This window comes from Lissotriton helveticus, chromosome 8 (genome assembly GCF_964261635.1).
Source record: "Lissotriton helveticus chromosome 8, aLisHel1.1, whole genome shotgun sequence".
Taxonomy (NCBI): Eukaryota; Metazoa; Chordata; class Amphibia; order Caudata; family Salamandridae; genus Lissotriton; species Lissotriton helveticus.
In genome coordinates, this window is record NC_136069.1 from 1,401,074,020 (window position 1) to 1,401,083,295 (window position 9,276).

The following is a 9,276-nucleotide window of genomic DNA, read 5'->3' on the forward strand; positions in this document are numbered from 1 at the left end:
AAAACTTGCGTTGTAAAGGTTGTTTCCCCGGTGGATAGCGTAGGGGTAAAAATTTACTATTCACACTCTAGAGGGTGCAACAGTATGGAAAGCGTTGGATAGCATGGGGGTAAAAATTAATTCCCACACTACTCCCACTTTAACACACAACACACTACACATATAAAAAAGACAATTAATATAAATTTCAATTAATCAATTAATAACAATTAATATTACTAAATTGATGTAATTATAAATGAACTAAATAACACATATTAATTACTAATTAATTAACAATAAATACCAAAGAAAATTACAATCTCTTTAATTAATTACATTTAATTATATCACACCCTATCCCCCTATAAACACACAACCCACTACACAGAAATAAATCATATCATTTATTCACTTAATAAATATTAATTACCAATTAATTATTATTTAACAATAACAAAAATTAAATATATTAGCACATTAACTCTAAATAATTTAATTACATAATTAATATTATTTAATTACCAATTAATTATTAATTAACAATAACAACACATTAAATATATTACCACATGAACTCTAAATAAATTATTTACATAATTAATATTATTTAATTATCAATTAATTATTAATTAACAATAACAATAAAGTAAATATATAAGCACATTAGCTGTAAATAATTTAATTTACTAATTAATATTATTGTTTCCCAATTAATTAACAATAACAAAAAATTATATATATAAAAAATTACTGTAATTAATGTAATTAACTAATTAATATTAATTAATTACCAATTAATTATTAATTAAAAATATGTACAAAATTATATAAATTAATTAACTAATTAATATTAATTAATTACCAATTAAGTATTAATTAAAAATATTTACAAACATATATTAATTAATTAATTATTATTAAATTACTTCCCACCCTATTCCCCTATAAACCCACAACCCGCTCTGATACTAAAACGCAAAATGTAAACAAATTTACAAATTTTCAAACATACATTACAAAACATGTTTAACAAACATATAAACAACACATTAAAATACATAACACTAAACAAAATTTCGATATTAGTAAAATTCGATATTAGTAACATACATACCTTAAAAAAACGATATTCTGTCTGTCGATATTTTGGACATCGATATTCTTTACTATCGAAATTAAAACATCGATATTATTGTATATCGATATTTTAATTTCGATATTTTGTCTCACTACCGTGACATAGGTTGTACTTCTTCTTTTTTCTTTTTCTATTCTTTATCTTTTTTCTGCACTAATGTATGCACCAGAGGTTACTGAGTAATATGATGGCCCCTGGTTTCAGAGACTATAATATAATAATATTTTAAATATTTAAAATATTTAAAATATTTTGTCTGTCCTGATGCTTGCACTGTATATATCCTTGTGCACTATACATGTATTGTAGGACAAATAGCGTTTGTAACATGGTAAATGCATGGACTAATGACATTTTCACACACTTCACACAACTCACATACAGCTTGGGATTTGGTCCTCTGGGTGTGGTCTGTGTGCTCACATGTGCTGCCACTGAAACACATTGATACTGATAAAATAGTGGTGATGTAATTGGTGCAATTACATGCTTGTAACATGTAACCATTGTACATCTTGTAGAGCCCTGATGAAGTCGTGGGCGATGTGCCCTGTTGAAACACGTGTTGGCTGGGCATTGTGATTTATATTTATTTATATTTATTTATTCAAAGTTTTATATAGCGCGAACAGGATCCTTACAGATATCAGAGCGCTTCACAAAGACAGAGTAGGGGCAGTAGGAGTCAACAGAGATAATGGGAACAGTATAATAGTCAATAACATGGTAATAACATGGATAATAAAAACATACATAAAACCAATCCATATACAATCAGGTAAGGAAGTAATATAGGACAGCACAAGTCATTGATCCCACTGCAGAGGTGTTCAGGTGGATCAGTAAACCAACGTGTATCATATCTTGGTCGGTAGTAAGAGAGTAGCGTAGTAGTGCCCCCAACAAGTAGAGTATAGTGCCAAGGGAAAGGGTGAGCAGTGATACAAAGCAATGCAGAGTCTCTGAACCAACATCTATAACGATCAGGAGATCTTGGCCAGAAGGATTGTTTTCACCTCTTTCTTGAAGAGTGCAGTGGAGGAGATCAGCCTGGTTCCAGGAGGGAGCGCATTCCAGATCCTAGGTGCCATTCCTGAGAAGGAGCGCTTGTAAGTTTTCACTTTCCGGAATCTACGAGGTTTCAGGAGTAGATTTTTTGTACTCCTATTGGATCTCGAACCTCCTGATATAGACAGCTTTTGAGCGAGGTAGTTGGGTGCCTTGTGGTGCACGGCCGCGTGTGTCATAACTGCAATTTTTAGCTGTATTCTGGCTTCAAAAGGCAGCCATTTTAGAGACTTTAAGTCTGGGGATATGTGCGAATGCTTTCTAGAGCCAGTAATGAGTCTCGCGGCAGCGTTCAGAGAGGCTCTTAAGGGTGCTGTTGTGGATAGCGGGAGACCGCTGAGGGCCGCAATTCCGTAGTCTATTCGAGGGATGACTAAAGCTTGTACAGCAATTTGGAAGTCTTTGGCCGGGAGGAAGGGTTTAATTTTCCTCAGCGTGTTAATTTGGAAATTAGCCGCTTTTGTGGCTTTGCTGACGTGCTGCTGCATGTTGAGCTTGGCGTCGAGTGTGATGCCTAGGGATTTCGCCGAGTCCACGATGGTAGGTTGGACATTGAGTGCTGTTAGGTTGTTGAGCCAGGTTTGGGTGGTGGGGATTTTCGCCGGGGGTGTGATGAGTAGGAACTCAGTTTTCAGAGCATTTAGTTTGAGGTGATTATCGGCCAGCCAAGATTGGGTGTTAATAAGCATGGAATTCAGATGTTTGATATCTTCCGGGGATTGTAACTTTAGATAGAGTTGTGTGTCATCGGCGTACATATGGAATTGAACATTGGATGCTTGAAGCAAGGTGGCGAGCGGTTCCATAACGAGGTTGAACAGTGTAGGGGATAGGGTGGATCCTTGTGGGACACCTAGATCTGCAGGCACAGGTGTAGATAGCACATTGTCGATCTTGAACCTCTGAGACCGATTGTGAAGGAAGGACGAAAACCAATTGAGAACAGTTCCCGAAAGCCCCATTCTAGTGCTTAGCAGCTCCAGCAAGTTCTCATGTTTGACCGTGTCAAATGCTGACGAGAGGTCAAGAAGGATGAGGAGGCAGGACTCATTGCGATCCAGAATTTGGAGGGCGTCATCAATTATGTGTGTCATAGCTGTTTCCGTGCTATGTTTCGTTCTGAAGCCTGATTGATGAGGGTTGAGGAGGTCAAATTGATCAATGTGTTTTGTTAGTTGGAGTTGGACACATTTCTCCAGCAGTTTGGCCAGGGTGGGGATATTGGTGATGGGCCGATAGTTGTTTAGGTCAGACCGATCAGCTGTAGGTTTCTTGAGTATAGGCGTGACTAGCCCCACCTTAAGGGAGTCTGGAATGTGGCTTTGTTGCAAAGAGCTGTTGATGATCTTGGTCCAGAGAGGGAGGAGCAAGGGGATAAAGTCTTTTACAGCATTAGCAGGTAGAGGGTCTGTGAGGTGATTAGAGGGCTTCAAGGTGCAGAGCAGTTTGTGTATTGCTTCTTCCGAATAGGTATCGAAGTACTGCCAGGATGCCTTGTTTTTAGGTTGAGTGTCTGCCATTCTGGTGTGGTGGGGGTATCGGCTTACATCCATGATGAGGTCATTTCTTATGTTGTCAGTCTTTAGTTTAAAGAAAGCAGAGAAGGCTTCACAGTGTGGGGTGTCGTTTGTTGTGCTGTTTGATTGTGTGGGTTGTGCCTTTGTTTGGGTCTTGATTAGCTCGAACAGCTTTCTTGGCCTGTTCTTCGCTTGGTCCAACTGGCGGCTGAAGAAGTCAGACTTTGTGCGCTTTATTTTCCTAAAGTAGGCATTTCTCTTGTTCTTAAGCTTTTTGAGATGCAGTGCTGAAGGGTCCGAACTCCAGGTGCGCTCTGCCATTCGCATATTACGCCTTTCGTCATTGAGTCTGTCATCATACCAGGGGTTAGAGATTTTGGTGGAGACTCTCTTCAGTTGCAGAGGGGCGACTTCATTGACTATTGTATTCATAGAGTCAAGGTAGTGGTCAGTCAGTGATTGAACATCTGAGGCCCCTGAAGGGGGAAGGAGGAGGTTGCCGATGTGGGGAGGTAGGGTAGAGGGGTTGAGATTCTTCAAATCCCTTTTCCATGTTTTGGTTTTGATTGGTTGAGTAGGGTTAGGTTTAACTTTTTCGTTGATAAAGAAGGTGATAATGTGGTGATCTGACCAATCGCAGGGTAGAATCGCCTCCAGTTGAATAGCGTTCTCTTTGGCAATGATGAGATCGAGTATCGCGCCTTTGTCGTGTGTTGGTTTATCGCATAATTGGGTGAGGTCAAGCGCATTGAGGAAAGTTTTGAGACTATTCACCACGGTGTCTTTCTGATCGTTCCAGTGGAGATTGAAGTCACCCAGGTAGACTTGAGTGGTCTGCCGACCGGCATTGGAAGTGATCAGGTCCATGAATTGTTGGGTGAATATGAGATTGTCACCAGGCGGGTGATAGATGAGATGCAAAGCACAGACTTGTTTGCCCTCACTGGTGATGTCGAGGCAGAGGAGTTCACAGGAGGAAAGGGAGGGGGAGGTGACTTGAGTAACGGAGAGGTTGCTCCTAAAAATGCATGCAATTCCCCCGCCCGTCTTGCCAGGAGACCTGTCCAGCCTAATGATGTGATAATTGGGGGGGACTAGTATGTCCATAATCGGGGTAGAGGCTTCAGTGAGCCACGTTTCCGTTAGAATGGCTAGGTCCAGATCCCTATCTGAGACGAGATCCGCGATGTCGGAGGAATGTCTCTGGGCCGATCTGCAGTTTAGTAGGATGCATTTGAGTTTGGGAGAGAGAAGGGTGGTCGAGCTTTCTAGTGTGAGGGGAACTTTTCTGAGGTTGTTAGGGACGGAGCCTCTGTTGTTGAGTGTTGGGGGCCTTAGAGGGTTTGTAAGAATTGTGGGTATGGGGATGTGTGAGTTGGAAAAGTCTTTTACCGGACCTGGGCCATAAGAGCGTAGGAGAGAGCATAGGTCGCGGTCCGACAAGGGGTTGAGAACACGACGGGGGCGGTGGGAATTATTGCGAACGGGGATAGTAGGCCATTGCTGGTGTCGTCGGGGGCGAGGGTATGTAGGGAGGGTGCGTCGTTTGTAGGGTAGTGGGATGGTGGGAGGTAGACTGGGCTGTGAGGAGAGAAGGTCTTTGATTGCGTGGATGTCTTTTTTGATTTGTAAGATTTCTTCTTTGACTTGTTGGAGGGTGGATAAAGTCAGGTCAGGAGGGTCATTGGGGAAGGTGTTGGTGGAGAGAGCCGTTGGTGAGTGGTTGAGTAGTGAGCTGGAGAGCAGGCAGGGTATCGGGGGGGTATACTAGCGTTGTTGAGGGGTTCCGCGGTGCTAATGAGTGGGATGGTATTCAAGGTGTGGACGTGTTTGGGGGCGAGGGGTGTGGGTGATGTAGGTGAGACAGGCGGTGGGTGGGAAGCATAGGTAGTGACTTCAGTGGGAGACGGTGCCAGTGAGTAGAATAGTGAGTGAAGGCTGAGGACAGTGGGGGAGACAGGAGGGTAGTGAGGGCTGAGAATAGGAGGTGGGAGAGAGGGGGATGCTAAGGTAAGGGAGGAGGTATGTTCTGTATCTTTTGTTGGGGGGGAGATAGAGTTGTGAGTGGGAGTGGGGAGGGAGCAGGGAAGGGAGAGGTGTCTGCCGTGGGGGGGATGGGTGGATAAACTCCGAGTGATGGTGTGTGCAGATGTAGGCGTGCTGTGGGTGGGAGTTGTTGTGTCAGGTGTGAGAGACTCGTGGGTGGGAGTGGGGAGGGAGATGGGGAGGGAGAGGTGTCTGTCGTGTGGGGGATGGGAGGGAGGGGTGGATAAACTTTGGGCGGTGGCTTGTTTAGATGGTGGTGTGTTGTGGGTGGGGGATGTTCTGTCCGGGGGAGGAGGGATGGAGGGGGTATGGGTGGGGATAAGAAGGGTCATGTTAGAGGGGCTGCTAGTATGTGCGGTGGAGTTATTAGTGACTGTCCTTGGGGAGTGGGGGGCGTTAACAGCAGGTGGGCCATTTACTGGGGTGCTAGGGGTAGAAGTGTAGTAGGTGGTGGCTGCGACGTCAGGGGTGATAGTGCTGGCGGAGTTCTGGGTGGGGGTCCGCAGCTTGGAGAGGTGCTCTTTGAACTTGGGGAACAGGTTGTCTAGTAATTCCAGGTTCTTGTCCGTGGATTGGATTAGGACAGTCCCGTTATTATAGATAATAATGGTAGACCTGCCAGGGAAGAGGTGGGAAGGTGTGATGGTGAGAATTAGGCCATGAGTTGTTTTCCTGGTGGTGGAGACTGTGAGTAGGGATAGGAAAGTTTTTCTCCATTGGGCTCTGCGTGAGGTGTGGAAGATGATATCAGTATTCAGGGCTCCATTGCCCGGTGAGAAGTAAGTGTCGGCAAAGGGTGTTTCAGGGTGCGACCTCAAGAAGTTGTGTTTAAAACGTTTAGTGGCATTTTTGGAGAGAGGAGTGGAGGGGTAGTTAATTCTAAAAGTGTGCTTGCCGTTGAGCTCCATTTTATAGAGGCTGTGGTGTTAGGAGTAGGAAATAGGACGATAGTACAAACTGTCAGCCGCTAGTTACAGGGCCAAGGAAGACACTAGTGAGTGTCACTAGTGATAGCCTATAATATAAATAATATACTGGAATAAAATAAAATACCTATGCAGGCAGTAAAATACCTGAATCGAAAGTGACAGTAGTGTGTAGTCAAAAATATGTGAGGTACATGTGTCAGTAACCAAATACAATTGCAAACAAAAGTCAAATGCAGAAAAAAGTATTCTCATTCTGTGCATTACAAATGTTCAAAATAAAGCTAGGAGTGTAATACTGCAATAATAGGCAGACATTCTTTCATATATGAGGTAGCAATCTGCGCGATACATATGTTCAAAATATAGGTAGAAGTATAATACTACAATAATAGGCAGACATTCTTTCACACTAGTCTAAAATACTAAAGTCCAATAGAGACTAGTCTAAAATGGCCGCCAGGTAGTACAGATCGAGACAGTAGTCCTCTGTTTGTTGCTGTTGCTTCGATAGCAGGGGAGAGCAGCTTCCCTTCACAACCATGCAGGCAAGGGGAGATAGAGATATTAGTCCTCTGTCTGCTGCTATTACTTTGAGCACCGGGGATGAGATTACACTTTCTGTTTAAGCAAGCAGAGCTCAAGTCTAGCTGGGAGGAATTCTTATCTCTGTGTGGGGGAGTTAAGCTGAGGGGCCTCGTGGACAACAGAGGTAGGTGGGGGATTTATTGCTACAGTTTTATGGCTCCAGCCATTTTGAACAAAAGGAGTTAGTTTTTAAAAAGAGAGCAGGCGGGTGGGAGAAGTAAATACCTTAAGTTTCTGTGTGCCTGTTAATTTTGCCCGTAGAGTTATACAGGAGCACTGCTTTAGACCATGATGATGATGATCCCTTCCGCTTCGTAGATGTGACATTTCATTCACTCCTATAAAAAAGTTCTTCTTTTTTTGTTTGTTGAGCTGTGCTTAGCTCTCGCGGGTCCGCGGCTCGAGAGTGTGATACCCCTGTGTTTGCTAGCAACCTGCGTCCCAGGCCCTTCTCAGCCCTCAAGACCGTTAGCATTCCTCTGCTGGATGAGGGCGGGAGGGGGGGGGTTGCGTTGTCGTGTCCCGGTGCTGCTATCTGCGTCCTCTGTTGCCTTCAGGAAGGGGTCCCTGCTTCAGGTCGAGAGTGGGGGAGGGTCCTGTGCCCTTTTCGTTGTGCAGAGTGGGACAACCGCTCTGCATATAGTGTCACCACACTCCGGTGCAGGGGAGGGGGAGGGGGTTAGCTTCAGAACCGGTAGTCACCTTCAGCAGCGGCTTTACCGCGCCGCGAGACAACTGCTGCAAATACTCCTAGCAAGGTCATTAGAGGCTAAGTCCGGCGCCTCGATGGTTTGCGTTCCACTGCGGCACTGTGAAAGGCGAGAGGTTAGCGGCGGGCAGCCGGTAGGGCAAGGACGAGGATGGCGTTGTCGTCCCGCATCCGGCAGCCGGTGGGGCTAGGGTGAAGTTGTCGGCTTCAGGGGCAGGAGCCCTTCAGGTATCCACCGACCGGTGGAGGGGATGAACTTCAAGCCGACCGCCGAGCCTCCATAGGATCGAGGCTTGTCGGGAGCAAGAGCCCTGCAGAGTATCCACAGTCCGGTGTAGGGGGGGAGGGGGGAGGGGAGCTTCAGATCGCCCCCTGGCCCTCCGCAGGCAGGAGACTCAATGGGAGCAGGAGCCCTTCACTATATCCCCAATCCGATGCAGGCTCCACAATCCGATGCAGGCTCCACAATCCGATGCAGGCTCCTCAATCCGGTGCATGGGGGAGGGGGCGAGCTTCGGAACCTCCGTTGGCCCTCCGTGTAGGCTCCACAGTCCGGTGCAGGGGGGGAGGGGGTGAACTTCAGAGCCTCTGCTGACCCTCCGTAGGCTCGAGACAGTCCGTTGAGGGTGGTGATGTCTCCAGGCGATCCGGACTGAGAAACGAGTGGCTAGTAGCTGGCTCCAGCCCTCCGCCGTTCGAGGTAGAAGGAGCAAAAATAAATAAAAATATGCTGGTTACAATCCTGTTACTCTCATGTAATCGGTTTCACGGAGCGGTGGGTGCTGACAGGGATAAATCCAACAAGTGGGATCCCCAGCACTGGGAGCTCTTAGCAAGCTCCTGCTCCGTCGGCCATCTTGGTGGCATTTTTTAAATTAAAACAGATTTGAAGAAATACTTCTATCGATTGATTGAAAAAGCTTTATTCGAGTTATACACTCATAAAAGCACAAGCATGCAATTTAAAATTCATACATTTTAAAATACATAATAATTAAAATTCATATTTCAGACACATGAGATACATTTTAAACAATTGTGCAAGCTTTGACAAAAAAAGTTTTTAAAATAAATATAAAGTTTAGTGCATATTAAAAGATAGAGCCCTCCTCCTGATGGACCATGCCCACCCCAAGTATTTTGCTGTTCCCAGCACTATAGGCATTTCGGTGGAGGTACAAATGATTCTCAACCCCTCGACACCACTTAATACCTCAAGGTTTCTGCAAACTGGGGCTAGCCATACTCTCCTAGGGTTTGCATAGGCCTCACACAGAAATAAGAAGTGTATAATGCTTTCAT